At 41.6% G+C, this 26,680-nt stretch overlaps 1 protein-coding gene across 1 annotated transcript in view; it reads left to right on the plus strand.

The window, feature by feature from the left end:
- The window catches only part of SGCD (sarcoglycan delta), a 302,515-nt gene that overhangs the window by 230,829 nt on the left and 45,006 nt on the right, over positions 1–26,680 (plus strand). The window lies entirely within an intron of this gene.

Here is a 26,680-nt window from a genome sequence, read left to right on the forward strand (position 1 = left end):
GTAATGTAACAGCATCACAGCATGAATATGTAAACCGGAGCGGCTAGAAAGGATGAGAAGATAAACTGCAACCAGGAGAAAATGTTCTCTGAGGACCTAAAGTTGAGGTTTTGGAGGAAGAGGTTGTCCGCCGTGTCATTGTGAGGTTTAGGATTGATTGTTGCAGTGTGTGTTGCTTGCTGTATTTTGTGGTACCAAAAACCTACCCAGTTAGAGAACTCTTCAGTAATCGGTGCTGATCAGCCCAAAGTAGAGTGATATCTCTGAGAAACTGAGCTCTAAATGCAATGCAGATTTTTATTTTCCCTAATGATATGGCGGTAGAACTACCTCCGTGGGTATTCCGTGTACTGGTTGGTGTTCGTCTTTGGGTGTCTATATGGGGGCTGCCTTTAGCAGAAAAGGATTCTACAATGTTGTGTTCTTACCACCAATTATGGAAAACCAAAAAGAACAATAGACATACAGACAGACAGCTAGATAAACACACAGAAATAGAGAGGTGGCTTAAAAACCATTCCTGCCACCTAGCCACCATCCCCAACTTTCCAAAAGAAACACATAAAACATGGTATGATGACACAAATATAACTTTAATTTTTACTGTATACTTGTAGCCATGAAGGGGTCGGTAAATCCTGGCTGTCTTCATTTCCCGTAGTTCTTTTAACTAAAAGCAATCGTGGATCATCATAGCTAGCATGGAATAACTACTTCGGGAAGACATCAGCCGTGAGCAGCTGTACTTGTATTATGTAATCTGCTGTTTCACAGTGCAGTCAGCCCCAAGACCTGTGCTTTTCAGAAAACAGCCGTGGCCAGGTTGGAGCTTGTTTCCTTAAACAGAAACATGTTCCCAGTCAGTAGAGACTATATCACCTCATTACAAAACCCCAGCCTTCTTGCAAAGCCTGTCCATCTTTGTGAATATAGGGACATAAATTGGGCCAAGGGAAGAGGATAATAGGTGGGGAGTGAGAACCTTTCCCTAGCAACACCCCCACCTAGAGTGGGCTGTATTTTTAAGATTACACACCACACTGCAAGGTTTTATATTTTACTAGAATAATGGTTGTCATTGGGGCTTCCAGATGCCAGAAGTCACCTGAGTATCTGGAGCCTATGCTTCCTATTAGAAACAAAAACTGGAACCTTCTAAGCAAATCCACCCAAGGAGGCCCGTGTTTTAGGAGAGAACTCGTTCTCTGAGTGTGGTGAATCCTCAGGTCTGTGATGTAAAAGCCCTTTCCAGACAAGCTAAGGGGTGGCCCGGGTCACTTTATTTTCACATCTTCCTTAGGAGCAGGGCTATTATTATTATTATTATTATTATTATTATTATTATTATTATTTTACAGAACTAGTCAGTAATTAGTGCTGATCAGCCCAAAGATAAGTGTTGTCTAAAAGAAGCTGTGCTTTCTATATAATACAGACTTGTTTCAATGGAACAAGCTCTCCATTACATGGAAGACTTGAGAAATGTAAGAGTTGCTGGATTTAGGCTCACTTTGCTTTAAACAGAAAGAGAAATGTTATGTAGTTAAAAACAAACCCAGCCCACACCAAACATAAAGACAACTCAGCCCACTTTAGAGATCAGACCCTGAAGGACATAGAATAGAGTATTTGCTCACAGAGTGCTGTTGACACACTTCTAGTCCTTGATATGCAACCTACGAGAAACCCTGGAACTCACCTTAAGTTAAACCTCCGCAGTCACAACGAAATTTCTAAGTTGGTACAACAAAATAAGGACTTCAGGTAGTTGCTTATTCTAAAATTATAGGCATATTCCACGGGGGCTAGAAATAAAATTGTCTGATAGGAAGCATACAATGATTTTAATATGCAATTTTAAAACTGGTGTTTTGTTTGCACCTGTTCAAATCATGGTGATACTTGATAACCCGAACGGAGTGAGGAGCTTAGAATGTGATCATTTAGCCCCTTCATCCTTCTGGAATTATTTTCCTGATGGCACGTTTTGGGAGAATCTCTGACCAATTGAAAGGATGATGAAATGCGGTGGATTGATTAGATCAGTTTCACATTTATCATCTAATGGTGCCACATTGTACTCTTTACTATTGATTGGAATTGACCTTGGCTATTGAGTAGGCAGGTAATGAACTTGGTGACTGAGCCTCCTGGACTCTGGCTTTACATTTGGATCAGGTTTACTGACCCAGCACATGCAGGCTGGTGTGTCTTCTGGGCCTAGGAAAGTAGAGTCATCTAAGGGACGTCCCTGGACTTGTACCAGCAGGTGGCACGGAGTGAACTGTCCAGATGAAGCAGAAGCAGTGACTCCTGGACTCCTGGGTGGCATCATGATGGAGGGGAAAGAGCACTGAGTTGTGAGTCAGGGACCTATTGCAAACTCACAATGTGGCCTTGAGCTAATCTGAGAGCCCTGCTCTCTGTAAAAAGCCAGGTCACATCTAGCTCCAAACAGCTAATCCCTTTATAGTATCTTACCAGATAGATAGATAGATAGATAGATAGATAGATAGATAGATAGATAGATAGATGATAGATATTGGGTGCCTTCTGCATGCCCTCTTCTGAGAATCAAGCCAAAAACCCGGGCATGTGACCTAACCAAGAATGGAACCAGTGACCTCTCAGTGCATGGAACAGTGCTCAACCAACTGAGCCACACCAGTCAGGGCTATAGTGCTTTAATTTTTATTTTAAAATAAATTTATATTTAAAGAAGAATTGCACAATTCATACAGATTATTCCCATGTTCCTTTTAACTACTAATCTCTGATGTTAATATCTTACAGATCTATGATATATTGATCAAAACTAAGAAATTAATGTTGTAGTCCTGTAAAATCTTATTTTACATAAGATTTGTTTAAAAGGATGCAAGTACCTGAGTGTCTTATAAATTAAAAAATACACAGAAAGGAGATTGACCTGGCTGGGTAGTTCAGTTGTTTGGAGTGTTGTTCCATCCACCAAAAGCTCACAGGTTTAGTTCCCAGTGAGGGCACATAACTAGGTTGTGGATTCTATTGCTGGTCGGAGTGCATAAAGAGGAGGCAACTGATCTATGTTTCTCTCTCACATCAATGTTTGTCCCTTTTCCTTCCTCTTTCTAAAAATTAATAAAAATATATCCTCGGGTGAAGATTTTTTTTTTTTTAAAAAAGAGGATATAAACAAAAAAGTCATTTGTTGAGATGTGAATTATTGGATCTTTAAATCCCCCAATGTAGTTAAGTTGGAATGTTTTTAATAAGGGTTTTTAAAAATAATATTCTATACTCAGATGTTCTTGGTCTTACTAATGGGAAACAAATTGAATTAAACGGCTACAGCTTATTTATACATAAACTGTCTTCTAAAATAAGCAAGCAAAACTTAAACATCCAACACATCCCTTGCTTAATCCAATCAATCAAACGTAAGAAAACAGTATCTGTTTTAGAGACCTTCTCTGTTGGGATAACTTTTGTTTCCCCAAACCTCTACCTTGGCAGCTGGTAGGATTTGTTTGTTCTCTTATTTTTATTGTTGTCCTTATTTGCTTGTTTGTTAATGAAAGGCAGATTTTAGGCCTCTGGCATTTCTTCCTAAAAGATCTCCACTCTCAGGGAACAGGCTGTTAGCTTCCTTTCTGCTAGATTTTGGTTTACTGCTTTTCTTTCCAGAGTTACTACAGTTACCATATTGGCAGAGTTGGCTTAAGGTGTTTGTAAATAATCTAGGGTTGAGCTGCAAATCACAAAAAGAGGGTTGTTTCTCTTCAGACAAATAATAAGCGTTCGCCGAAACCGGTTTGGCTCAGTGGATAGAGCGTCAGCCTGCGGACTGAAAGGTCCCGGGTTCGATTCCGGTCAAGGGCATGTACCTGGGTTGTGGGCACTTCCCCAGTGGGGGACGTGCAGGAGGCAGCTGATCGATGTTTCTCGCTCATTGATGTTTCTAACTCTCTATCTCTCTCTCTTCCTCTCTGTAAAAAATCAATAAAATATATTTTAAAAAAGAAAATATATTATAAAAAAATAATAATAATGAGCGTTAGCGAGGTCTGCACCCAACCCCCAATTTGGGAGAGCGTTTGTCAACCATTCTTCAGGGCAATTCTGAAATAAGGTCATGTCACTCCAGATTCAAGACTATACTTAAAAATGTACCAGCACTATTCCTATCCTTGAAATAAAATTTTAAAAACTCACTTTGACTAGAAACTGACTTTAATAAATTCATGATTTTAGGATGTGACTATTTTAAATGTTCTCTTGTTCACTGCTTTTCTTTCTGGAGTCTGTATAAAGACATATGGAAAACTCCCTGATCTCAAGTTGTGCATGATCTGAAACAGGTCCTGCATATGTATTTTCTGTCAGAACGGAGGCAGCTACCTTTGAATGCCTACCTGTTCTAAGCATTCTTTTCAACTGTGAAGTTCCCTTGTAGGATTCTGATCCTACAGGAACGAGAAATAGAGTGTGAAATCCCATTTCCCACACATGTGTTAGGGCAAAGGAAAAGAACGAGAGAAGGTTGTATAGACCGTTGTACATATAGAACCAGCTCTGTTCCTCTAAATATAACTAAACGCTTGGAAGGAACCACCACAGGGCAAGAAGCCAACGGGTCTTTCTAAAAGAAGTCTGCATACAATTACACGGGGTGGTGACCTGATTTTCCATTTAATGTCAGAGCAGCAGCTGTTTACCAAGTATTTTTTGGTTTGTATTAGGAATCAATGCATGTGCTCAATTCTTGGGATGTAGATAAATGAGTACACAAGTAATTTATAGTGAAGGAGAATAAGACAGAAGTGAACCCTAAGGTGCCCTTTTCACCATGGGTCTTAGTAGTAGATAGATGGAGAATATTTACCCTTCACTATTTGAGCTAGTTCCATCTTTCCCTTTGCTTTACTTATCAAAAGTTCTTATTTTTACAATTGTGATCAAGATTATATTTTAAAGATATTAATCTTACGTGTTCTGTTTTCGTCTCCTCTCTCTACATTATAATCTGCCATTAGAAGCCTGGGAAGGATAGAGAGCAGATAGCATGATGGGGATGATATGAGGCTAGGATGTAGAGGAAGTCCCATGCAGACAGGAAGAGGAAGTTGAAAACCCAACACTATTGGTCTCTAGTGAATTGTGGGAAGAAGAATATGGGAAATGTAGGGAAAGCAAGTGATGAAATAAATCGCCATAGTGACCTTTCTTCTCTGAGTCACAGAGGGAAAAGACTAACTAGATAGGAAAGTCAAAAGCAAAGGGCTCTAGGAAGCCAACATGCAGGGTGGTCTCATCACCCCTGCACTGTCTGTCATGAGGCTGGAGAGAAAATGAGGACCTGGGTCAGCACTTGAATCTCCTTTAACTCCTGGGGGATGGCTGGGGCAAGGGGGTTTGTGGAAGCATCTCTGTGGTGTGGTGTTGAGTAACGAATGGTGCAGACAGGCATGCTCCTGGGCAGGTTTCCTGCAGTGGGACTGAGGGCTCCACAGCAGACAGTCCACATGGAGTGGGAGACATGCTCAGACCTCAGTGTCCACCAGCACCTGTAAGACCTGACTCGGTGCTGAGTGAGCACAGAGAAAACTAGCCAGAACTCACTCACTGAGGACTTGAGCCTGGGTTGCTGGCCTGATGCCAATCAGAACAACATCTGTGGAATTGATTTATTTGTTAGTCACCACAAAATCACAGAAATCCCCTTCCCCATATCCATTATGACATCCTAATGAGAGAGAGGAACATTTATCCTAATGGGGAAGTTGAAACTTTTTAATCACAGAGAAAATACCAGAGTAGAATGAATTTATTTTTCCCAACAATCCATATGGATAAAAGTTTGAGAGAAAAACTAAGTCAGGTAAGAACAATAAAGAAATACCATTTTCTCTTATGGATGAGCCTGGTTTATAAATTGGCCAGTCTGCAATACAGGTTATGATGCCAGTCACAAAGTGTCACTTTGCCAAGCTTCAAAGGCTGTGAGCCTTTCTCTCTGTGTCTTGTAAGGAGCACCAAGTAGTATAATCAAAACAAAAAGGCACTTTCAGCATCCATTCTCAGGCACTTGCTATTGGTGACGTTCATTTATCTTCAAGTCTTGAGTCAGCATTGATTGGGACTGTAGTTCAGATCACATGCTTTAAACATACTCCCAAAAGTGGTTCTAGAGTTTTAATCCTTTATACCAGCAAGATACTGGGGGAAACACCTTAATAATCAAAACATTTCATAAGCCTTCCTCAAAGCCATTGCTACAGTATCTATGAAACCTTCAGCCATCAGCCATGTGCAGTGAGGCTGATTGTCCCTTAGGGCAAGCCCATTTTCATATGAATTTGAAAGAGGCAATGTGACACATTCTTGTTGTTATCTAAGACAAGTGGCTTTTATTTAAAAAATTAAAATTATATCTTTTAGATTAAATGTTTAATGTAAGGGCCTAAAATGTGGGGAAAAACATTATTCAAAAGATAAAACCATATGGGGGGGTGGTAATAATTGCACTTCTTATTCATGTTGTCAGGGCAGATGTGACATCAAAAATAAGTGCTAACCTCCCATCCATTCAGCGCAGAGTGGGTGAGTGTGTATATTTGTTGAAATGTCTGGGCTGGGGCTACCTTCTGCCTCAAAGCTGAGCACAGAGACTTTATATTGTTTGTATCTTTATTAAAATGTCAGCTGCTGCCATTTATTATGTAAAATGTGTGATGTAAATTGTTGTATTATTCTTGAAAAACACACAATTGCTTTTAAATCTCCCGTTCTTTCCCCTTAGTGGGATGGCCCTGCTGCGTGTGTAGACAGAAATCTTCCTTAATTACACCCTTCATGATCCTGGCTTTAAGCCAGCCTTGTTTTATTCCAATTATAACCTTTTCAAAACACAGAGTAATGGGAGTTTAGGGAAGCAAGCTGACTACAGTTTTTACCTGAAATAAGTTGAGAACTAGAAGTGATCCCTTTTTTAAAATCAGCCAGTGGATATCTTATTATTATTATTGATCCAGAATTTTCCATGGTTTGTTAGAATATAATATAAATGGGACTGAGACCATTAGATGTCAGAGAGAACTAAATAACCTGGCCTATTTCCTGGCCAAGTGGGGCCAACCATCACTCCTTTTCCTGCTGTTCTTCAGTGGCTCCCACTGACTTGAAGATAAAATTTCCAAACAAAGCACTCACCTGAAACCTCCAAGTGATGATCTGGTTCTACATGGTAGCCCCAGCCTCTCATCTCCTATTACTCTTTCCACTCCTTCCAACCTTTTCTTATTTTTGTTTCTCCCTCTGCTCTCCTCTCTGCTTTCCAGTCCTTCCATTAAATTTTTAATTTCTCCTCTCAGATTTCAATTTCCAAATGTTCTTTATTCTATGGTGGTTCCCTTCTCTAGCATCCTGTATTAGTTTCATGTATGGTCTACCCTTTCTTTACTTTTTGATACTTTCAAGTTTCTTTGGTTATCTATTATCATTATTATAATTATTATCATCACTAGTAGCCCTGAGCACGAATTTGTGCACCAGTAGGTCACTGCCGCTCTCTTGTAGCTCTCTGCCCGCTGCCCTGCCCTCCTTTAGCTCACTGTGCTGCCCTCCTGTAGCTCTCCACCTCCCACTTGCTTGCTGCCCTGCCCCGTCCTGTAGCTCTCTGCTCTCTGAAGCCCTCTTGTAGCTCTCCACCCACTGCCCCCGCTCCTGTAGCTCCCTCTCCCCACCCCCTCATAGCTTGCTGCCCTGCCCTCTCCTGTAGCTCTCTGCAGCCCGCTTGTATCTTACTGGCCCACCCTCCTGCTGATCCGTGATCTGGTCATGACCCCTCAGGGTATAATGGCTAATTAACATATTCCTCTCATTATATAGGATTATTATTATTATTCAGGTCTCTGGCTTTTTGACTGGGACTTTTTCAAGTGGTTGGTGATTCATGGATGTCTATTTATCTTTGAGAGCTGAGTAGTAAGAATCTGTTGGAAAGTTTTGTTCACATGAATGGAGTTTGTTGAGGGGGGGACTGCTTCCAGGTAGGATTATCCGGCTGGGATTTTTAGGTTGGTGACCCCAAATGTCCGAATTTGTACGTCTTTTTTTCTCTCGGGCTGGTCAATTTTTCCAGAGAAGAGTCCTAACCCCTTATTTGAGATGAACTTTTTGGCCAAGATATTCAGGTGGGGCCTAGGAGGTTTCATTCTTCAATATATAGTTTTTTACTTAATTTTCTGTTTCCAGTATTGCACTGCTACTCTCAGCTATCCTATCACAGAGCCTAGAGTTCAAGTCTTCCGTAGTGTGTCTTAGTCTGTTTGGGCTGCTGTAATAGACTGTGTGGCTTATAAAAAACAGGAATTTATTTCTCTTACTCTGGAGGCTGGGAACTCCAAGGCACTGGCAGATTCAGTGTCTGGTGAGAGCCCACAACCTGGTTCATAGATGTCCATCTTCTTATTATGTCCTGATGTGGTAGAAGGGATAAGGAAGCTGTCTAGGGTCTCTTTTATAAGGGCACTAACCCCATTCATGAGGGCCCACCCTTGTGACCTAATCACCTTCTAAAGGCCCGTTTCCTAATACCATCACATTGGTGATTAGGATATGAAGATATGAATTGGGATGGGAGTACAATATTTAGTTCATCACAGTGAGGGTGGCCTGATCACCTGTGTAAATACAGTGGTGAAATGCCTAGGAGTCTGACAATCTCCCATGAAAACCTCAGCCAGTCTTCCTAATTGCAGCCCCTCCAGACACTCCCAACCACAAAGGTGCCTGTTGGCTCCCATTCCTGCAACAGCCAGGATTCTGCAGTTTGGATTAGCTTTTGGCTTTATTTTCACCAAACCCACAGGCTCTTGGAGTTCAGTTTTCTGTCATCTGCTCATGAAGTTCCTTTGTTGCTGTTTTCTTTGTAATTTCCAAAGCTTTGTCAACATCTTTCTTCTACTCTTGCTGCTTCTCTTTTTCTTTATCCTTGTTGGTTTGAGCCCTTTTTTGGTTCATTTAGTCACTGCATTAGATCTTCAGGAAGGAGCAGGGGCAGATGCATGTGTGGAGTTCGCTATTTAATTGGGAGTCCTCTCTCCTCAACTTGTAGGTTTCAACCATTCAACTTTTTCTTTGTTTCCTCTAGAATGCCTTTGAACCTCCACTTAGAGCCTCGCTATTCCCTTTTCTTGAAACATTCTTCTCTGCTCTTTTTCTGAATAATCCTATTTTATTTTTCACCTCTCAACTTGAACGTTACTTCCTAAGAAAATCCTTTTTGGCATATCCTTAGGCTCATTATGGTCTGCCTGCTACAAACACACAACCCCTACACTTCACTTTTAGATTCACTAGATGTCTTCTACATTTACCATTGCCCACAAGGGGGTTTAGGTTAAAAGGATCATTACAAAGTCCATTTTCCCCAAAAGCATGGGTGGGGGAACAAGAGTAAAGGAGAACTGTCAAAGTCTCCTGGAGGCCATACTGTTGTCTAAGCACTGATGAATCATATGTCTTTTGTTTCTATTCATACTAAGTCATTTCCAAAAGGGAAGCATTTATTCATCTTTCTTTTACAACCAGTCTCAAAACTTTAGACTCCTTTTTTTATCCACGGGTGTGCACTAGTCACACTTCAGCAGAGCTTTGCTTTACTTGGGGCCTCTAGCCTGCCGCCCCTATTCATTTTCTCCACCATAATAATTCCTAGAGGAATGCCAAGTCCCCTTTCACCCAATTATACATTTCATCCCCATACCCTATTCACAAAGGGAGATGAGTTTTCAGTTCTTTTGATTTTTTTTTCTTCAAAAATGCCACCTGCCTCATTAATGACAATTTTCCTTGCCTACCATCTGAGCACAGGCACACTCACTCTGGAATAACAAAGCACAGAGGAATTTGAGTCCTTGAACAACCGAGTGCCATGCCCCTAACCTTGAATAGAAAATAGATGCTAATAAATTCAAGGTCTTAAAATTATGAATTATAGTCATTTCACACTTAGTGGCAGCCTCATGCTGAAGAGATAGCTTAAAACTTAATTACAATGCTTGTCCCTTCATTAAATACAGATGACATGCCTCCGATAGATATTTTGCAATGACATCTGAGGAGAGGAGTTGAGAAACTCATTAGTTTTTCATGATGGAGAATATCGACTGGGTACTGATTAAAGGAAAGTGTTTACACTCTTTTTAACATGATGCATCTGTCTATTAGTTCATGGCTCTCCCTGTGGTCCTCGGGGAAAGCTCTTTGGGAAATGAAGAAAATCCCTCTTAGTCTTTGAAGGCAGACATGTGGTAGAAAATATGCATGATGAGTGGGATTGAAATGGAAAGCAGGAGGCGTTGAACCTCTGACTGCCTGCCCCTACAAATGACTGGGCTGCACTTTGAGGGCCATTTGCGAGACACGTAGCCATAATGGGTTGGACACATCCCCATCTCAGTGCTTGAGGAGCTATTACAGTACAACATTCAGCACTTCAGTGGCTCATTCTAAAGCTAGAAGTCAGTTCTGAGGGAATGATGTATGGAGGAAGCCAAATGTACAATCCCCCTCTCTTTGTGCAAGTTATGATATTCTTACAAAAAGGAAATTTTCTCTTTATTCTCTGTGCCTAGAATGGCAAAGGTGTGAGGGTGGAGAACCAAAAGTGAGATAGTGTAACATAAGAAAGCAGTTTCTAATTGTCTGAAGTGGTCAATTATCTCCCTTGATAGTCATGAGCTTCCCGTCACTGAGACGCATGGTAAAGGGGACTGTCATTTCAAGACTACTATGGCAGTGTGCCAGGCATCAGAAAGAAGGAAGACTTTAACTAAATGACCTTTCAGATTCGCTCTAATATGAAGATTCTAAGACTCAGGCTTCAAAGTACTACTCACAGATACAGTTTTACCAGAGACCCCTCATTAAGTTTAAATTCCTTGAAAAGGCTCCATTCGTTGAGTAGTTGAAGAACAGAATCTGTGAGCAGCATTGATTGATTCCTTTTTATATTTCTTTGCACTGGGGGTGTTTGGGGAACAATTGAATTTCTTACAGTGCTTTGTAAATTTCAAAGCATTTTTACAAAACTCCCTCAAAAACTCCCGCAAGTGGGACAAGAGGGATTGACTCTGTTATCATTGTACGATGAGGAGACTAAGGGTGAATATGTGACCAAAGGAACAGTCCCTGTCCTTGTGAGCTCACTTGAGATTTTGAGGTTTTGGTCTGCGGGCAGAATCTCTGACACGGACTGCAGCCCGGAGTGAAGGTTAGATGCAGAGAGAGCTCTTGGCCACACTGCTGACCTGGGATCCTGGTTTCACCACTTGCTAGGCCAGTGATGGCGAACCTTTTGAGCTTGGCGTGTCAGCATTTTGAAAAACCCTAACTTAATTCTGGTGCCGTGTCACATATAGAAATTTTTTGATCTTTGCAACCATAGTAAAACAAAGATTTATATTTTGATATTTATTTTATATATTTAAATGCCATTTAACAAAGAAAAATCAACCAAAAAAATGAGTTCGCGTGTCACCTCTGACACGCGTGTCATAGGTTCACCATCACTGTGCTAGGGTGTGATTCTGGCAAGGTTTTCAAACCTCTTTCTATTTCTGTTCCTCATTTGGAACAGGATGTTCAGAACAGCACCAACCTCAGAAGGACTTGTGAGAACTAAATGTCATGACATATAGGAGTTATTTCAAGCATTTCCTAGAATTTTGGGTTTTGTTGCTGAAGCAACAGATTAGTACTCACTCCAGATTATGGCCAAAAGGAATCTGTCCTGGTGATTGGGTAGTTTTGCTCTATCATATTTCTCATAGGTAATGGTCAGCAACAGGTTACTAGCCTATTGTGTACAAGTCAATATAATTGAGACAACAATAAAACAAGTGTGAGCCAATGAATTGGCCCAATATCAAAAGTGAGCTTTAACCCAGCTTTTGAAATTCTCTAATAGCAAAGGCATTTGTCATCTGTGTGAGACCTGAGAGAGGCAAACCTTGTTGTCCTAAGGAGAGAAAAACTGGGAGACTTTAACACTCCACAAACAAAGGTAGAGCGGTGATCGGTGATCCCTGCGGTTATGAATGAAAAAATGAGTGTTTTAAGCTCTCTTGCCACAAAGAGCTTCTGAACTTCTGAATTGCAGTATGGTGAGGGATGGAGGTGGGAGCTTATTTTAAAAAAGGAAAAGTATAACATTTGAGTATCAGATGCTCTAAAATCAACTAACTCAGACATGACAGAGACTGAAATAATGTCCCTCCTGGCTCCTCAGCCATTCACAGGCGGGAGATGGAGGCGAGGTGAGCTTCCCTGGAGGACCAGACTCCGCTGGAAGTCCAGGGACCAGAGCCCTGCCTGGGGCCTGGGATCCCGGCTGCTGACTGCTGCGGGCAATCAGTGGCTCTCTCGCAACCTCAGCAGGAAAATGAAATCACACATGAAACCCAAATGAGGTTGTTGTTTTTTTTCTTAAAAAAAAGTTCACATTGACATTTTTTGTATCATCCTAGAAATTGCTCCTTAATGTTCATGTGTCCATAAAGGTTTTGATCCTCCGTTAAAGTGCACCCTTATGAGTTTTGGTATGTTCTTCCCCCTGAAGGCCACAGTGGGTACCTGTTTTGCAGGTGCTTGGATGGATTTTTATCTCACGACCATAGGTTGCTGCCATTGAGCTGTTGCATCCTACCTGAAACCTATTGCTGGCCCAAATGAACCTGTACGATACAGTGGCTACTGTGTTTTTTCTAGTAGAATTAATCGTCTTTGGTAATAAGATACGCCTAGGCCAGGGGTGGGCAAACTTTTTTGACTCGAGGGCCACAATGGGTTCTTAAACTGGACCGGAGGGCCGAACAGAATCATGGATGGAGTGTTTTTGTGAACTAATATAAATTCAAAGTAAACATCATTACATAAAAGGGTACGGTCTTTTATTTTTTTAGTTTTATTCATTTCAAATGGGCCAGATTCGGCCCGCGGGCCATAGTTTGCCCACGGCTGGCCTAGGCCATGAGACAGCAGACCCCAGCAGTGATTTTTAAAGGGCTGGTGTCCCTTGACCTGACACCATTCATTAAGGAGGTCTAGTAGATGAATAGCACACAGGTCATAATGCTGTTTCCATGGGTTCCCTGGGGAAGCGGTTAAAACAGGGTTAAGGACCCGACCAGTATGGCTCAGTGGTTGAGCTTCCACCTGTGAACCAGGAGGTCACAGTTTGATTCCTGGTCAGGACACATGCTTGGGTTGTGGGCTTGATCTCCAGTGGGGGACATGCAGGAGGCAGCTGAATGATGGTTCTCTCTCATCATTGATGTTTCTATGTCTCTCTCGCTTTCTCCCTTCCTCTCTGAAATCAATAAAAGTATGTATTTTTAAATAAATAAAACAGAGATGAGGGTTTCAGCCTGGGACCTTGAGACCAGCTAAGCAGCGCTGACCCTCTGGTTTACTAATTCTCCCACGTTCCAACTGAAAGACTGAATAAGGTCTGTGGACACAGCCTGCATAGTAGGGCAATGCGAAGCAGCCTCGCAAGGTGGACCCATGCAGAAGGCTTTGAGATGACATTTGCTGCCAGAATCTGGACATTTCAGCTGAGTAGGGGTCTAGTTGGACCTACCAGGCTAGACACATGAATATAACCCAAGTGAATCTATTCCATCCACAAAAATCTGCATGCCTGCCATGTGTGTAACATATGTGCTGGGACACAATGATGAACAGGTCAGCTGTCCCCCTTGGAGTGACATCTGTAGTTTGTCTTCTAGCAGGGAGACTTTGTCTACTGGGGCAAAGGGATCAGCATTTACGGAGCACGCTCCCATGCCTACACCGGCCTACTTCCTTTGTGTATATTATCTCATTTAATCCTCATATCAGAAGTTCCCCTGGGGGAAAGCCCTGTAATCATTCCCATTTTACAGACGAGGAACCGCGGGCTTGTGGAGGTTCAGGGATTTGCACAAAGATGGGGAAGGAACCAGGAAAAAGAAATCTCACTTTCCCTGACTTTAGTTTATACTCTTCCTGCCAAACCATCCCGCCACGCAAAAGGAGTCTGCTCTCAGCTAGGAGAGGAAAGGCATTTCGGTGTTCACACTGCATTTCGTACACTTCTATTGCATTTCAGAGTTTCTGCTTTGGAAAAGGAACTCCAGGACATAGTAAGAAGAGGCCAAAGTTCAGATTTCTGGCCATCGCCTCACGGAAAATCTGCCACAAGGGAAATGTGTTACTACAAACACAGGCCCACCTTGGGGAAAATGCAGGAAAACACAGATCAACAAAATTTACTTTTCAGCCACAGCTTACTAACCCGTATCTCAGAACGGGGACTTGTAAAGCTACTCAAAGAGCGTGCAGCACCAGTCTTCACGGCCTTTTGTGTCATGTAATTGCTACTCATTCGTTCACTTGCTTATTGTTTGTGTCCCTTGCTGGGTTGTAAACTCTAAGCCAGTGATTCTCAACTTTTGCTTCAGGTTAGAACCACCCGAGGAGTTTATAAAGAATCCGACTCCCAGTCCTCATCCCAGAACAATGAAATCAGAATCTCTGGAGGGGCAACTGGTCGTTGGTGGTGTTTAGAGCATGCCTGGTATTGTTTCAGAGCACTGAAAACTTGGCTCTAAGGAGACGACAGGTCCTGTGTCCCATGCCCTTATCACAACACACCCCTGAGTATCACCATCTCTCAAACAGTGTCTAGCATAGTAGTGGACACTCAGAGAAGGCTAGTGGAATAAATGGGTGGGTGGAGAGATGAAGGATAGTCGAGTGATTATGTGAGTGAGTGAATGAATGAAGAAGCCAATGACGATGACCATTTGCTGGAGTTGAGTAAGCTCTTATTAGAATAACTGTTACTAGATAATAGTTTACAGTTGACCTTATAAGAGCTCAGATTCTATAAACTACTGTGCCCCACCCCCCAAAAAAAATCATCAGAGGTTTCAGATAGTATATGAAATATTAAACAGCACACTGCTGGATGCTCACGTCATCTGGAAGTGCAATTTACTTTGCCTTCCTTAATACCGCGTTAAATCTCCACTCTTGGCACACTCCCATCCCAACAGTTCAGGCAGCAGAAGGTAATGGTTCATTATTATTTCTTCCGTGAGTCATGTTTGTCTGAAGGAAGCAGAGATAACAAAGAGGAAATTACAGTTTGTGTGGCGTGATATGATTGCTTGTAAACCGAGCAATAAAAGGGAAGTGTAAGCAAGCGATTCGGAATTCCAAATGCAGAAAAGGCACAGCACGAGAAGTGTATGCCCTGTTCACATTATACTTGGGGGTGGGAGAAAGACACTGCAGTATCTTCCACACCTGGGCGGCCCACCATTTCCTTGTTACAGCATCAATGAGCCCCCTGGATAATTCTGTAGAATGTCAGTGCCACGTCGGGCGCACCAATTTTTATTCTAGCTCTTACTCATGTACAAGTTCAAGTAGGTCTGTGCATATATTAGGGAGCAGTGGAAAGACCAGTGGAGAAAGTAGCATTGTATGGATTTCTTTTTCTTTTCTTTATTGTTGCAAGTATTACAGTGTGTTGGTTGGTTGGTTTTTTTCCCATTGACCCTCTCCTCCCGCCCCCGCCCCTCCCAGGCTTTCACACTCTATTGTCTGTTTCCATGTGTGCATCTAAGTGCCCTGGTTAATTATTCCCTGCCCCCTTGGATTTCTATTGACATACCTAGTACGGCTTTGTTACTCAAATGTAACAAAGCTGAGATTATATTGTCCCACAATATCTTCCTAAGCATGATTGCTGCAAAACTCTGACAGATTGAGCAACATGTAATATCCTGAGTTCCTCCTTCTAGTTTGGTCACCTCTATTTTGGGGCATCTATTCTGTGAACATATTCAGTTTAAGGCCATGCACCACCATCAGCCTGTATATCACTTTTGTGCAAATTACAAAAAGACTTTTCCCTTCCTCAGGACACTTCACTTCCATTTATCAGGAAATTGTCATAACGTGGTGATTTTTTTAGAACAAGATGCTTATTGCTGTGTGCTGGAGAATGACAAATGCACAAATCTATGATGCCTAGGATCTGAATTGCCCCTTCATCACACACACACACACACACACACACACACACACACACACACACACACGTTACTCTTGGCAGTGTGTGGCCTGCACAACCATACAAGTCATGCTCTCTCCTGAACAAGCATCTCGCCCTCCTCCCATGTAATTACATCGATTACAATTTGGATCTCAGCATTTTTCATTTTACCACCAAAAAGACGACTTAGACAAAGCTCTGGTGTGTAGAAAAGATTTTACTGAAGTTGTGAGAAAGAAAAACAGGCTGAAATTCAATAGCAAACATTCTTGTTCCAGTAAGTCTCCAGGCCATGTTGCCCAGTCCTTCCATTTCCTCTCACAGTCTTTCCATCCTTTCTTCTCTCTTCACTTTCTACTCCTGACCCCAGATACCTGGATTCTGTCTATGGCACATCAGTTTCGTTACCTTCTTAGTAACTTAGAACCAAAGCACTTTCATGGCACACCGACATAGATTTTAATCTATAGATGATGGGAGAGCAAACAATCACAAAATAAAAGAAGTACTATCACATTCATCATAACAGTGGTTTTTAAAAAGGTTTTACTGTTCCATGTGTTCTTGATTTACCCTCAGTTTGGCATTACTGATGAAAAATATTCTAGTGCAAATGGATTACCTCAAGTAAAGTAGCCAGACCAAATGCTGTCCTGAAGGTGAAAATATAATCTCAGCAGGCTTTCCTTTAATTGAGGGCTGCGTAATGAAGGAGCTCACAGTAGCTGAATTGAATGAAAACCTGCTTTGATGTATATAAAAGGAGTAAAAGGTAAGGTGCCTCTTCTACCTGGTACATTTCCCAGGACTGTAGTTACTGGGGATTAAATATGACACATGTTTCTGACTTATTCAAGGATATATGCTTTTAAAAAGAGAAAAGGTAATATAGAATATCAGTTTAAGTTAAAAAAAATTGATGAGGTGCCATGGCCATATTGGCAGAAAAACAGAAGCCATCGGTTGGGTTTGTAGATTCCTTCTCATGGGGTGTGACAGGCACCTGAGAATTTCTAAAAATAAAATTTCAGAAGGCATCAGAAGTGTGTATGTCAAATAGCTTCTAAAATGGGCAAGTAGCAAGAAAGGCAGTCTTTAGAAAACATTCATGCTGAAATAGTAAAAAACAAACAAAACCGATGACTTGTGCATTGCTGCTCTTCTCCCAAATCAAACTGCATAAATGCAAAAATATTTTCAGCTTCTGCCAAAACGGCAGTATCTTCAGGCTATCCAGTAGCCAATTAGAGTTTAATACAGTGACCAAAATAAAGAAAAAGATGCAGTATGGACAACAGATATGAAACTACTGGGCAGAAAACTAATTGGAAACATAGGGAGAAACCATCATGTCCAACTGTGAAGAGAGACAGAGGACATCATTTGATCAGCAGGGGCTGGGTTCTCTGTGGCTCCCAGGTATGAGTGGTCAGGGGCTGGGGGAAGCTTAGTTTTACACTGAGAGCCCTTAGGAAGGACATTGGGTGCTGTATCAGCACTGAGCTTCAACACAGCGTCCACAGGCACACAGCAGGTGAATGGGTGTTTAGCAAAGCCAATGCTAGCCTTCCCTTTCCCATAGGTCCTCCTCCAAGCACACATATATAGGGGAAAGTTAATGTAGTGTTGTAGAAGACTGAAGAAACCCAAGCAATGCTCAGAGAAATGGAGCTACACAGCTTTATTACGCCAGCAGTCTCAGAGGAGTCACCTCCAGAGTCTGAGCAAACCAATATGGTGGAAGCCCTTCTTTATAACCCTTTGGTTTCTTTGTTCCCCGAATATGGATCATACTCCAGACCTTTCATGGGCTTTGTAAAAATCCCCATGGGTTGGGATGGGGATCTTGAGATCATATCTGAGGGCCTGGCACCAGCGCTGATAACCCCCTCCGGGGGTTCATGGTTTATGGCCTCTGTAAAATGTGAGCATTTAGGTAACAGGTCTTGCAAGACCAGACTGTGGGAAAGGGGCAGTGACTTAATTATAGGTGATCAAGCATGCGCATTAGGTTTCGGGCACAGATTCAGATTGCTAGCCCCCCAAACACCAGGGTTACATTGGAGTTAGCCTTTTAGCCTTCTCAGTAGAATTCCAAAAAATGCAAAAGATGTTAAAACAGTTAACACACTTCAGTGCAGGAGGTATGTGCCAAAGTCTGTGCTAAAATTTGGAAGGAAAAGTTACTTCTCTGACAGCAGGGGATATATGAATGACAGCATACAGTAGGTCATTAATACATATTGGGCGGATGGATGGATGGATGGATAGATGGATGATGAATAAACTCCCAGGTAAAACATTATGAATTTCCAAACTATTGTACTAGCTAGAATACTTTATAGACTATTAGTAAAAGGGTGATGGCATTCTAGGGGGAAAGGACGGGTAAGGATGATAAAGTAAGAATACAGTGATAAAGAAAGCATAGCACTGTGGACCTCCATGTGGTCATAGCCATACAAACTTTTGATGGGGACTAACTAGTCTTTTATGCCCTGACCCCTGGCTTGCTCCCCCGCATCTCCTGAAATTCTGTTTCTTTGTTATGGGGTGGGGCCACAACATTAGTAACAAAGAAACAGAATTTCCGGAGGATGAGGCCCAGAAATCAGGATTTTAAAAAGATTCCCAGGTGATTCTAATGTGCAGCCAAGGTTGAGAACCACTGGTTTATATGCTTAAATGTTCCTTTCCCCCTAGTAAGTTGGGGGAAGACCAGTATAGTCCATGCCTCATTCATACTTACCAGCCTCTAGCACATCTGTCCATATTGAATTTATAAGCCACTCTAAGTTGTGAAGAATTATAGGACTGTTGCTAGAGAAAAAGTTATCAGCACAAGTTAGACTCACACCTGTGAAAGGCAATGAAAATGGAGAGATGGGAGATATTAAAGGAAAAAATGAAACATATGATTATAAGCTAGAAAGTGATTTATATTATTCTATTTTGTCCCAGAACCCTCTTTTTACTTTCCTGATAGCACTTTTATGTAGGGAAATGGAGTTGGCATGTTGTCATATAGAATGCCTTAGCCACTTCCCAAATGTTTGGTGAAGCATGTTGGATAGTTGGAGAGGAGTGGAAAGGGCCATTCGTACTTCTTATGAATAGCTTTTTGCTTTGCTTGATAGCTCCTAGGAATTTCAATATTTCAATATCCACGGAGCTTCCAGCTTGCTTATGTGCTACCATGGAGCCCTTCAAACTTTTCTTCATGCCTGCCTGCCTTATCAAGGAGTTTATAGTACAGTTGGGAAGACAACAGGGATGTTGTCATTTACTGCAGTGTCTTGGCAGTAACCAGTATCCACAGAAGCTACTTAACAAGCGTTTATTGAAGTGAAGGCAAGCTGGGCTGATGTTCTTTTACGCCATGAGGCTTGTCTTTCACACTCTGTCTTCTGAGTAAGTTAGAAACACTTTAGGAAGAAGATTTCTCTTCCGTGAATTACTAAGAACAGTGGCTCCTGTATACTGAGCACTGTGCAGAATACTTTATGTACATTTCATCTGCAAAACAATTCTATGAGGTAGGTACTATTTTTATCCCCATTCATTGATAAGGAAACAGGGGCCTGGAGATGCTATAAGTAAATGACTTAGCTGCTGTTTGAACTTAGATTTGTCTAAATCTAAAGACCCCTCGGCTAGACTGTCCTTCATGGAGTCAGCTCTTCTCGCAGAATCTCCATAAGACATGTGCCCAGAGAATGTCAGGGCTTTGGTAATCTGTAAGGCACTGTTCTACCTTTTCCTCCATTTGCTGGTATAATTAGCACAGACACTGCCTCATTTAGCAGCAGAGTCTCTCTAGGCAGGTTAGTATTATACATCACTAGAGGCCTGGTGCACGAATTCATGCATGGGCGGGCGGGGGGGGGGGGCGATTGGGGGCAGGGTCGGCCAGGGGGAGGGGCCGCAGGCAGTTGGACGGCTGGCCCCGCCCCCTGCTCGAACTCCTGGTCAAACTCCCAGCCAAGGGCACAATTTGCATATTAGCCTTTTATTATATAGGATGGACCCCCGTCTGTCTCCATCTAGAGCAGGATCTCTGCTGAACACAAAACGGCCCCAATACTTGGTACAATCTTACCTAGCAACTAACAGGTTTCTGAGTGTCCAAGGGACAAAACTGTGGCTGATTATTAAATTTGCTTTAGATTCATCAAGTGATTTGATCTCAGTGCTTCGAGGTAACTAGTTTAAGTAGCTCCTTTGAGTAGTTGGGGATGGTTTTGCTTGAATCTCTGATCAGTGTTGCTTTAGGGAATTCTATGGGCAATGCCAAAGCCATGAGGGAATTTGATCTTGAGGATTTCCTAGGGCCAGTCTTTAAAACTGATCATGTCTTCTTCTCATTGTAAGTTTCTGTTGGGATTTAACAGTCGTGGCTGTGATTTATTAATGTGTCTGATCCCCTCTGGGGCAGTCCATGTTTCAAAGATATCCCATTCTCCAAATAGTTCTTTACCCAGTGACTGTCCGTTAGAGGTACCGGTTCGCAATCAGCAGCTCCAGATGTGCTGAGGCCTCACCAGACAATGCAAGAGCCTCCTAGAGCCTGGCACACAGGGGAGTAATGGGTTTAGAGGAAACACCACTGTGACAAAGGAAGAATGATTTACAGAAAAGGCAGGGCAGGCAGTTGCTGGGGAACAGGGAGACTAAACTCCTGGAAATTAAGCCTGTCAGTAACAGCATTTACATGATTATAGCCCCTTGATGCACCCCTCCCAGCCAGCAGGAGTTGGTGTTTGAGCAAATGGAGGGGTCTGAAATGGTCTCAGAACTGGATTGAAGCAATGTGGAAATCAGAATTAAAAGACACACTTTCGTGTGGAACAGACTTCCCTTGCTTCCCATCTTTTCCTTCCATGTTTTCTTTTCCTCTTTAAAAACCATTTAGCAAGAATGATGAAACAGAACAAAGGGAAAGGAGGAGGTGAGCTGTTTATTGGAGGTAGAAAATTCAGCTCCTTCTGGCATTGTGTCACCACACTAAATAACTATCGGGGACTCTTTTTTCTCAGCTTTGAACGAACCCAAAATGTCACTGTTATCAAAGCTGCACATTGAAGAGGACAGCAGATAATGCACCTGGTAAAATAGGCAGCTCGGCCAGGAAAATACATAACAATTCCATTCACTGACCCTCCTTTCCCTCAGCATCAACTTGTGTCATAAATTGCTATTTGCTGACAAGTTGTGCTGATGGGAACTCCACGCTGGTTGCAGCACAGAAGAAATATGCCATCCACTTAGTGCCAATGACTGTCAGCCCTGCTCATTCCATGCTGATCACCATGGAGAGAGGAAAGGTGATAACCACCATCATTACAGAACTAATTCCCACATATGCACCTGAGCACATCAGTGACCAGAGAGAGATTCAACCACTACAGAGAGCGCAAGAATGCTGCTGACATCTACTCTCAGCCCTTCCCAGTGCTCCCAACACACACGCACACACCTTCCCAATGCCTCCAACGCACATATACACACACATAGCCCTTCCCAATTCCCTAAAACACACATACACACAGCCCTTCCCAGTGCCCCCCCCACACACACACACACATTCACTCACTCACCAGCATCTCACTGCAAAACAGGAAGAATTGCAGAATATTTCAGCCTTGAATTGTCTTGATAATGATTTTTGAAATATTTGCAATTTTTAGTATAGTGGCTGGCACGTATAAGTATTTGGAACTTAAGTCATTGTTGAGTGTGAGAGTGGCACAATCAGTGGCCTAATCCATCGATAATCTAAGTGGATTTATCAAATAGGATATTTGTGGTGGTTACTGTTTATAATGGATTTTCACAGATGTTTGTCTACTTGATCTTTACATCAAGAGCAGCAGCTCCTCTAACTGTCCTCTTACTTAGGGTTCTTTGATAATGAACAATAGAAACACATTCTGACTTAATTACCTAAAAGAGGATGTTCTTTGAAAGGATGTCAAGAAGCTTCAAAACAACCAGAAGCTGGAGAATAAGGCCTGGAGACAAGAAAGAACTAATTGGCTTCAGACACCCAGGAAATAGAAATGCTGGGAACCAGAAGAGTATGTCAGGAAGCCACTGCTAGGATGGATACCTGGTTTCCACCTCCTGTCCCTCTGCTCAGGAGTCTTATTCTAGGCAAGCGGACCAGGTTGTCTTAGCCTGGCTTCCAGGCCCACCCCTTGACTCAGGGAGTGTGTGCCCCAGATTACAGCTGCATTGGACTGCAGTTAATGAGAAAAAAAATCCCAGAAGGAAATCAGGGTGCTTGTGAGGAAAGGGAAATGGATGCTGGGCAGCCAAGGAATACATTAGGGTCTACCATATCCCTTTTATGGATAGATAGAAGCACTGAACCTCAGAGTTTGCTTTTTTTTTTTTTTTTTTTTTTTTTTTCAAAATTACACACATGGTGCTTCAAAAAGTGACTCAAACCTCGATTTTCTGTTCCCAAATTCCACATGCTTTTCTTTATAACACAATCATACAACACATTCATTTAGACCTCAAAACAAGTCACTAAATACAATGTACATTGGATCCTGAATAGAAAAAGGATATAGGGAGAATTTGGTGAAATCCAGATGGAATCTACAGTTAGTTCATGGTACTGCACCAATGTTAATTTGTTAGTCTTGACAAATTCATCACAATCATGTAAGATGTTGATATTAGGGGAAGCTGGGTGAAGGATATACAGGAACTATTTGTGCTATATTTATAACTTTTCTATAAATCTAAAGTTAGTCCAAGTATAAAATTATTTTAAAATGTCAGGTGGATGGCTCTCCTTAAATTTCTTTGAGACAAAGTGACTCAAATTTATTTTTAGCCTTCTAGATGGAAGGAATTCCCAAAACTGTTAAAATTTCAGCCTCTATACCAAAGGGAGAAATGTTCTAGAAAGTGCCGTAACCTTACCAGAAAGAAAGAGGCAGGACAAACAACATGTTCAGAAACCTCAGAAGAGGCAAGGAAATTTGCATGCAGTTGTGGGAGAGGTGGGATTTGAGTTGGTCATGAGCCATGGTGATATTGGGGTCTCCCAGGAGAGGGAAATCTGAAGTATGATCCCTGAATCATAGAGAGAAGAATGGCATTGGAATGGTGCATGAGGTAGGCATATGGAAGACCCCTCCATCCAGACTGAAAATTTGGGATTTACTCCTCTCTCTGGTCAGTTGGTCGAAGTTCTCAGAGCTGTTTTTAGAAAGGATACTCCCGCTTGATGTGTGGGGAGATTCTGACTAGAAAAGCAGGAGGCAGGGAATATGGTGGGAAGATGATTCAAAATGTAAGGTAAGAGCCAATTCAAATCAACTTTACGTCATAAGCATTGGCAGTAGTCATGAGTGAAAATCTTTGTCCGGATATTCAGAACTATCTGATAGGGGCACTAGACACTAGCTATTTATGGCAACCTAGCGAAGCAGACTGGATGTGGAATTCGGCTCTTTGTTTGTAGAGCTCTCTGATGTCTTGGCAAAAGGTTGTCATCCTTTTCATTGTATGAAACAGATTTTATTATTTTCAAAACATATTTTTTGTGTTTAAAAAAAGACAGTTTTATTTAAATGCATATTAAAAACATACTGTCTGCCAGGCACTGTCTGGAGTGTTTTACAAATATTAATTCCTTTAATCCTCATATTGTGCCCTCTGAGGTGAGGACTGCGTTAGATGAGGGAACCAAGGAGCAAGGAGGTTAGGTAACTTACCTAAGGTAGAGCTGAGGTTCAAACCCAGGTAGCCTGGCTGGAGTCCTTGCTCTTAATCAGCCTACTGTTCTGTTTTATTATTTAAAAGTTTCAATTAAAACAAATCAATGATGTTAAAACAGCAATGGGATAAAGGGGTGGTGAGGATCAATGTGAAAGACTGTGTACAAAGAGTATAGAACATGGCAACCCCATTAATACAGCCAGAGATAAAGGAGGGAAAACTAAAAGGTGACTCCAAACCCATGAGCCTTGCAACTGGACATTTTTCTAGAAAATTAAGAAGAAAAAAAGAGATTGCTCTGGGAAACAGAAAGGCGTTGGCAAAAGATGAGCTTGAATTTATATGCTGGCAAGCTGTTTAGAGATGTAGAGCAAGCAGTTAAACCTTGGGAACACTGCTCAGATAAGAAAGCCATCTGCTTAGCTGGGACAGGCGATGCAAAAGAGTAAAAGTTACTGTCAGGAAAACAATTATACATAGAAAACATGGCCAATTGCTATTAAGTGCCTAGATTTAAGAGAAAGAAGAACTTGTAGTAAATAGAGATGGGAAAAATTTCAGAAGCTTAGGAAGGAGGAATAATTGGTTTAATGTGGGAGAAATGCCAAGGAAAATTACTATCTAGAAGGGTACACTGCTTTTGGTAACTTGAAGGTCAGTCATATGGGGGAAATAGGATGAATGATAAGATCAGAAGGTGGAGGAGATGGGAGGTTACTGTAGTCTTTGAAGGTCAAAATGGGACCCAAATTGCCAATCTAGACAGACAAAAACTATTCTGTCCCCTAGACACATGTGTCTAATTAAATTCAAATTAATTAAAAGTAAACAACATTAATAATTTAGTTCCTCAGTCACACTAGGCACATTTCAAGTGCTCAGTAGCTTCATGTGGCTGGCCATCTACTGGACCACACAGGTAGAGAGCCTTTCTATCCTATTGGACCACACAAGTATAGAGCATTTCTATCATCGCAGACAGTTCTACTGAACAGAGTTGCACTAAAGTAAGTTCCAGGAAACTTTCTCTGTAAAGGGTCAGGTAGTAAGTATTTTAGACTCTAGGCCACATGGTCTTTGTCACAGTGATTCAACTCTGCCACTGTGGCCTCAAAACAGCCATAGAAAATATGTGAACAAATAGGTGTGGCTGTGTGCCAAGAAAACTTTATTTTTTTGACAGTCGTATCTAAATGTCCTGTAATTCTTACCTGTCACAGAATATTATCCTTTTGATTTCATTTTAATCATCTAAAAATGCAACTCATTCTTAGCTTGTGTCAGGTCAGACTTGATGAGTGGGCCATAGTTTACCGAACTCCAGACTAGAACACTGGACCTCAGCAACAGGAGCAGCATGGCCTAAGAATCTAGGTCTGCTACATTGGCTGAATAAGAAAAAAATATATAAAATGAATATATAGCAGCTCTGAGTTTCACCTGTTCTTCCTCATCTGAATAGATCAGGTAAGTCAGTTAAACATGCACATCAAAATTACATGAGCTGTCTTAGAATGTAAAAAGGGAAGCTGTTAACACATAATGATGAAAAGGAAATTTTGATGCGTAGATTTGATATGACTAGGTAACTAGGTGTTTTGCCACATAGAAATCCAATTAGATCTTCACTGTAAAAAAAAGCTCCCATATTCAGCCCAATTTTCGGAAATGTCACTATTTGCCATCTTTAACACTAATCATCCCAAGACTCTATAAGGTCCTCAGAGATAACACAGTTAAGTACCATAATGACCTTCCCTGTTTATAAGACATTAATAGTGAAGGGTTTTCTTCTTGTGTACCAGCCTTCATTAGCTGACAGTAGCTGCCTGGAGCCCTGAGAGGAGGAACTGTCATAATTGACTATTAATGTCTGCCATGGCCATCCATGTATGAGCAACATGATGCAGTAGAGGGTATGGGGACAAGATTTTGCACTGGTTAAAGAGCTGAATATTATACGAGTGCCTTTTTTTACACTTTATTAAAGGAAATTTTAAACACATACAGAGAGAGGATGGTATAATGAGCCCCTATGTACCTATCACCTAGCTTCAACAATTATCAACTCATAGCCAACCTTCACTTCACCTTTCTATCCCCATGTTGTTTAGGAGCAAATTGCAGACATCACAGCACTAGGAGCTATTTTTTGAGCAGTTTCTAAGCCTGCCTAGCAGGTCTCCATCGTTATAGGACAAATGCTTTTAAACTGTTCAGTGTTTTCCAGTGAGCAATATTCAGACGAGCTTTTTTTTTTTTTTTTTAGACCTTTTTTAAAAGTGTCTAAAAAAGGTTGATTAAAAAAACCTCAGAAACCTTGGGTAACCGCATTGCCATCTCATAAGCCTATGGTATTTTTCTGTATGAGTTTGAAGACATAACGTAATGTCTGACCATCAGGGTCAGCTAGCAATGACCCCGTGATGACCATGTGTCAAACACCCTGCTCAGTATGCTCACCCCTCTTGTCGAGAGCCCATTGAAACATGGCTATCCCAGGCAAGCTGAGGCACAAGGGTGCTCAGGGATGGATCTGAGGGCAGACAGACAGAAGGGAAGGCAACTAAGGAAATAAGTTACTCTCTTAATGAAATATGGCTTCCAGTACAACTAAGCTTCCTCCACTTTATGCAACATAACTGATATTCCCTCTGGTAGATTTTATTTGTTCTACTCAAGTTGTCTTTGAAACCTGAGCCCCATAGCTCCATGAAGTTTGGATATGCCTGACAAAACAAAAACAAACAAAACAAAACAAAACAAAACAAAACAAAAAACACAACATGAAGAGAGACCTGGTGAGGAGAAGTATGTTCAGAGCTAGTATTTATGACCATGATAATAAGG

This window comes from Myotis daubentonii, chromosome 5 (assembly GCF_963259705.1).
Source record: "Myotis daubentonii chromosome 5, mMyoDau2.1, whole genome shotgun sequence".
In the NCBI taxonomy this organism is placed as follows: Eukaryota; Metazoa; Chordata; class Mammalia; order Chiroptera; family Vespertilionidae; genus Myotis; species Myotis daubentonii.